The sequence below is a fragment of the Callorhinus ursinus genome, unplaced genomic scaffold (assembly GCF_003265705.2).
Source record: "Callorhinus ursinus isolate GAN/ISIS: 27379988/994484 unplaced genomic scaffold, GSC_fseal_2.0 scaffold17, whole genome shotgun sequence".
NCBI lineage: Eukaryota > Metazoa > Chordata > Mammalia > Carnivora > Otariidae > Callorhinus > Callorhinus ursinus.
The window spans coordinates 20,796,251-20,803,322 of record NW_027397079.1 but is presented as its reverse complement, the minus strand read 5'-3'; positions in this window follow the sequence as shown (position 1 = coordinate 20,803,322).

Sequence of the window (7,072 nt, the reverse complement as noted above, 5' to 3'; positions counted from 1 at the left end):
TGAGCTAGACTCAGACAACTGATCTTACATCCTTTCATGTATACTACCAGCATATATTTCTGACGGTTATATTTTCCAACCTTACTCCCAACTGAGGGAGATGTACCCTTTATGGAACTTTCAAAACCCTGTGCTCTCAATACATTGATCATGTCTTCAACTCAAAACATGTCTTTTACTGAAATATTTAGAGTGGAGCATATCAAGCAAAGAGGTCATCAAGAACCGTCTTCATTCAGGCAACTAACAGAGCCTCCTCTGGAGAAGGTAATAAAACTTCCTAAAATGTTTGTTTAGATATCATCTCAGACAGAGTCCTCAAAGAATACAAAATTTGTTCTCACATAGCATAGGTTTGAGAAATTTCTGTAGAAAAGCATGTTAAAATTAGTAAAACTAAACCAATGTTACAGCGAATCACCCTATTTCTATTATCTGTATAACTAGTGAAAACTTAAAATTAATGGATGCTGAGTCAATAGCTCCTGAATTAATTAACCCATGCCATGTCAGTATGAATAGTATAGTCAAAGGAGTGGAAACAATTTACTAAAAATTGAGAGAACTGCATTGCTATTTGTGCCCTGTCATGGCTCTCTCAACCTCAATTTTCTCATTTATAAAATAAAGCTATCAGATCAAATAGTCCCTAAAACCCATTCCCACTTTTAAATTCTTCTCTCTCTCTCTCTTTTAAGATTTTGTTTATTTATTTGAGAGCGAGAGAGCACATGTGTGAGCAAGCGGGAGCAGGGGGGAGGGTGGTGGTGGTGGGGCAGCATAGGGAGAGGGACTAGCTAACTCACACTGAGCTCAGAGGCGGGCTTGATCTCACAACCCTGAGATCATGACCTGAGCCAAAATCAAGAGTCAGAAGCTTAACTGCACCACCCAGGTGCCCCTAAATTCTTCTCCTTTGCTCATTTGTTATTATCTACAAGGAACCTCCCTAAAAGATAATGAGGATTAAAATTCTATATCAAAATTAGGGGATTTCATGGATAACTAGGCAATATTGATAAATATATGTAATAGATGAGTCAACTAGGTTGGAGTTGAGACTTGGATACAGAGTCCTGTAAGTTAGGGACCCCTTCACTGCTCGCCTGCTGCTCTAAGCAGACAGTGACAAAACTACTGTAATTATCAAGTTGGAAAACCCGTGTTAGTATTTTTTTTATCTAGTAAAACTTTTTAAAAAATTGAGATATAATTGATACATAACATTATATAAGGGAAGACCCATATTATTATGTAAAAAATTGTTGCTCTGTTTCTGGCCAGCTCCTAAAGTTCTGGGACCATGGTGGTGTCTTGAAATAGTGCTGTTGCCACCAGGTAGATTTTTAAATGGAGGTGGTGGTTGTGGGAAAAGGCTGCTTTCTCCTCCTTCCCTAATCTACCCTAGACTTGGTCATAAGCCCCTTTCTGAAACCCCAACACAAGACTTTAATAGGCTGTGATGTTTGCAAAACTGTTCTGAAAGTTGGGGAGAATGGAAGGAAATTATGAGTTATTACAATTTATTCCCACAAGAATCTGATTTGGAAAGTCACTTCATTTGGGGATATCAGGAATATTGGAAGGTAGGAGTCATGAACAGAGAAGTTAAATGAAAATATGGATAGAAATCCTGTGCCCAACCACCTTTTTCAAACAGATTGCTGTCAGACACCCTTATATTTCTTAACAGGAGACAAGAATTCTTCTTGGGAGAAATGGGGAATGGCCCCATAGAAAAAAACTAATGATACTAAAATAGAGTGGTTCCTTCTACAGATATGCCAGCTCACCAATTAATCATATATTAAAACTCAGCAGTCTACAAACTCCACCCATGAACATGAAGCTAGCTTTTGGTAAACTTTTTTGGTGCTTCACATAGAGACAACCAAGGATCACCAGACATTTGAAGAATTACTCCAATATGAGAAACAGATATTAAGAACAAGGGTAGTGGGAAGAAGGAACCAAGGAACGGAATATTAAGGGTCTATTATGTGCCAGGCAGTGTTCTAGATGCTGTAGAAACTGCAATGAACAAAACAGACAAGTCTCTACCCTCATAGAGCTTACATTCTAGGGGAGATGGGGAAGTAAACATTTAACAAAATAAATAGATTATGCACTATGTTAGAAAGTGATGTCTATCATATTCCATAAAGAAAAATAAGTCAGGGGAGAGGACTAAGGAGTGGGTGGGGGAAGGAGAAGCAAATTTAAATAGAGTGGGTCAAGAAAGGCTCCACTAAGGGGCTCCTGGGTGGCTTGGTTGTTAAGTGTCTGCCTTCGGCTCAGGTCATGATCCCAGGGTCCTGGGATTGAGCCTTGCATCGGGCTCCCTGCTCCTCGGGAAGCCTGCTTCTCCCTCTCCCACTCCCCCTGCTTGTATTCCTTCTCTCGTTGTGTCTCTCTCTGTCAAATAAATAAATAAAATCTTAAAAGAAAGAAAGAAAGAAAGAAAGAAAGTTTCCACCGAGATGGCATTTGAACAAAGGCTTGAAAGCGAGGAATGGGGGTACCTAGAACAGGAGAGGAAGGAAGCAGTCCAGGCAGAGACCAGCTAGTGCAAAGGGTATGAGGGGGACTGAGCCATGGGGGTATTATTGCTATAAGGGGAAGTGGGGTAAAGGACAGCTTTTGTTTTGTTGAGATGGGAAACACACCAAAGAAATTAAATTGTTGAAATTAAAAACCAAAACCAAAACCAAAAACTTAACTGAATGGATTTGAATATATACTTAAGGAAATCTTCCAGAAAGTAGAATAAAAAGACAAGGGTATGAAAAATAGGAGAGCACAGATAAGAATATTAGACGTTTAATTTAGGGAGTCAAGCATGCACCTAATAGAACTTTCAAAAAGGACACAGGAAACAATGGAGAGAAAATTGTCAAACAATAGAAAAATAATTCCCAGAAATGAAAGAGATGAAGTTGAAAGAGCCTATTTAGTGTCCAGCACAATGAATTAAAAAAAAAATGACGAAAAGCACCCACTCCTTGGGCACATCATGAAGGAAATTTGAACAGTGATAGTGAAAAGTTACAAAAAGCTTCCAGAAGGAACGAAATCACATAAAAAGAACTGAGACTCATAGTAGCATCACGCTTTTCCACAGAAAGAATGCCTTAAGAATTTATATTTTCTGAATCAGGACCCCACACGGCCAAGCTAGCAATCAAGTGTGAAGATAGAATAAAGACAATTCAGACAAGCAAGAAGTAAAACAAATGAACAAAAAACCTACCTTCACATAGCCTTTCTGAGAAAGACTCTTGACAACATCTAGAAAAATAAGGGCAAAGATCAAGAGCAAGACAAGGAAAGGAACCAAGAAAAAAGTGGGGGAGGCTTTGTAACGTGTCAACTTGGCTAGGCTAAACTACATTTCCCAGAACCCCTTTTCCTTTGTTTCCCTAGGGGCAGCCACCCTTGAGATTCTCATGGTAGATCTGGAGGGCAGAAACGAAGGCAGCCATCTTTGTGGCTCTCCTGGGCTGTTGCCTACCTGTTGGCTCATCCTGTTTGCAAAAGATTTCGGTCAGGTCTACCAGTGCTCTGCCTTCCCCTGGGTCTTCCTTCAGTTCATGACAAAGGGTTTGGCTCCCACGGGACACCAACATCACCAAGGTCAGAGGCAATAAGAACTGGTATAGGTTTCCGTCCATCCTCTTGGCTTCAGCTTCTGCTGCCCTTACAGCGGCCATCTGTCCTTCTCCCTTACCTACCCTGCATACTTGAAGCTCCAGCATCTAGAGACTGCTTCACCAGCCCCCGGAATTGCATAAGGTCATCCCTGATATATTCTAGAGGCTCTGCTTTTCTGATTGAACTCCAGCTGTTACAGGATCCCAGATAGGAAAACCAAATTCCTGAGAAGGAATTTTCCAAATGCAGTTGTTTCCTGGAGAACTCTGTCCCAGAATCCTGTGTTCTTTTGCTCAGATCTGGACTGCTCGCTCCCTAGGCCTGCTACATGAAGCATATAAAAAGTAATATTGGTAGACATTTGACAGATTCCCAAAAATGTGTAGCTTCAGATTGCACAGTATCCTTCCTTGCATGCTAGTTAAGATAAAATGAAATGCTTATTCACTACCCTTCTTTTCAGAGGTTTCTTGTCTATCTGATTTTTCCCTCTCTGGTATCTAACCAAGTTTAGCATTATTTTTTTAAATATTTATTTATTTTTTAAGGATGATTTTTAAATTTTATTTTCTTATATTATGTTAGTCACCGTACAATACATCATTAGTTTTTGATGTAGTGATCCACGATTCATTGTTTTCATATAACACCCAGTGCTCTGTGCAGTACATGCCCTCCTTAATACCCATCACTGGGCTAACCCATCCCCCCACCCCCCTCCCCTCTCTAACCAAGTTTAAATCGGTTCCCTAATACAGAAAAGTGCAAAAGACGTTTTCTTATTCATTTTTTTTCCCCTGTGAAGAATAAAAAGAGCTCTGGCTAAGGAATGTTTGTTTTTCTTTCAATGTGTATGCAAGAACTTCAGAATTGCATATATTATATGCCTTGGAAAAAAATAACATCTTTCTTATTAAAGAAGAATCTCCCTGTAAGATCACATGTCATTAAAGGATTGCAACCAAATAAATGTTAAAATTCTAACAGAAAACAGATTTTTTACACTTAACACATGAAGAAGAAATTCAACTATACTGTGAAAAATATGTAGGAGAAAAAAAGAAAACAGAAGTCCACGTTAAGTAAAGTCACATTTTAAAATATGCCTTTACACATAGGAGAGATGGGCAGTAACACAAGATGTCTTTTTTCATTCTGCTTCACAGTATGACTTCTCTGCTTTCTTTGATAAATTTGCTGTAAATCTCTTTCACTCATCCACATAAATCCAATCTTTTTTTTTTTTAAAGATTCATTTATTTATTTGAGAGAGCGAGAATGAGAGAGAGAGAGAGTACATGAGAAGAGGGAGGGTTAGAGGGAGAAGCAGGCTCCCCGCTAAGCAGGGAGCCCGATGCGGGACTCGATTCAGGGACTCCAGGATCATGACCTGAGCTGAAGGCAGTCGCTTAACCAACTGAGCCACCCAGGCACCCCGCATAAGTCCAATCTTGATGTGTGCTTTTTTTAATCCCCCAGGTTTTAGATTCTTTAAATATTATCTCCTCTTAAAACATTCTCCAACTAATTGGAAAACACATGACGATTCATACTTTTATGACCACATCTAAAAGTGGAGTTCCCAGGGTTGTTAACTATTCCGACAAAATTTCTGGACACTGGCAGAGAATTTTAAAATATACATTTGACAAAAATGCATTTGCATATTTGAATTTAAAATTTATTCTTATTTTTTATTCACCTTTTATTATTTTTTCTTAGAAAAAATAAGACCACCTAAATATAATGCCCTGAGATAGAGTTCCTTGCTTTCACTTCAAAATAACTGTACATCTGCTGAGGAAAAAGAAAAGCTCATTGTGCCCAATTACACACACATTCTGATTTCGTTTTTTGGTTAGCCCACACATGGGTCATTATGATGAACTTATGTTTTCTGCATGTACATTTGAGACCGGAAACTGGCATATTAAACTTTTAAAACTTTACATTTAAAAAGTTTACATTTTATACTTGGATTACTTTACCAATCACTAGGACTACATCAAAAACAAAGGATAAGGGGGCGCCTGGGTGGCTCAGTTGTTAAGCGTCTGTCTTCAGCTCAGGTCATGATCCTGGAGTCCCTGGATCGAGTCCCGCATCGGGCTCCCTGCTCAGCCAGGAGCCTGCTTCTCCCTCTCCCGCTCCCCCTGCTTGTGTTCCCTCTCTTGCTGTCTCTCTCTGTGTGTCAAATAAATAAATAAAATCTTAAAAAAACAACAACAACAACAAAGGATAGGGATCTGATTCACAGGTGCATGACACAAGAGTATATACACTAAAGTGATCTTCTAAGATTGAAGTGCTTTTTTCCTGCTTCCCTCTTAGAGATATTGAGGGGAAATTCTAGAACTTTTATATTCCAGTACTCTATTTGCCTATTCCAATAATTTCTATGTGCCTTCTCGGAATGACATAGGCCTCCCCTGGGGACCTGTCCGTGCCCAGCCCTGTCCACCTAGACTACATGTTCTCCTACATCTTTACTTGTCTTACTTACATTGTGCATCACTATATTGCATACTGGAGTTTCTCTCCGTGCTGAGAGAGATCAGGGACTTGTTTTCTTATTTCTATACCCACAGCACCCAGCATATACATACCATACAATAGCAGCTCAGGAACATTTATTATTCATGGAACAATAAAATTCCGCATCTGTAGTGGCATATACTATAAATATTCAAACTTGATAATCTGATCAAACTTAGTAACTTACATGCAGTGCTTACTATAGGGCCTAATACACAGAAGGCATGCAATAAATTTTAGTTTCCCTCTGTCTTGAAACAAGATCAGGACTGTGATTTTATTGACAGAGAGTGAGGCAGTGATAGATACACACAGATAATTAATAGTTTTATAAAGATATTGCTAATTTAGATGGGAAGGAGGAAAGTGATTTTTAATAATCTATAATTATTTGTGAGCTAGAGAAGCAGTGAGTATAGATGGAAACAATACCCTGCTCCTAAAATCATTTTCTAACATTGCCAAATTCATTCACACTTTTAGCAGAACAAGAATTTCACATTCCAATAAAGAAAGGTAACAGAAACCTCTGCTTTAATCTATCATGAAAGAACTTGTAGCAGTACAACATTGCTACCAAGAAAATCTTGAAAAGTTAGATAACATTTAAAAAAATAATTGGATTGATTAGAGGGTTACTGAACTGCCATCTGAATGAAAGCATCAAGGAGTAACTAAGGCAGCCAGGACTTGAGGGGTCAGATTGTGTAGAGAAGAAAGCTACCCTTACTCATAACACAATAAATGTAGGGGCGCCTGGGTGGCTCAGTCGTTAAGCGTCTGCCTTTGGCTCAGGTCATGATCCCGGGGTCCTGGGATTGAGCCCCGCATCAGGCTCCCTGCTCTGTGGGAGGCCTGCTTCTCCCTCTCCCACTCCCCCTGCTTG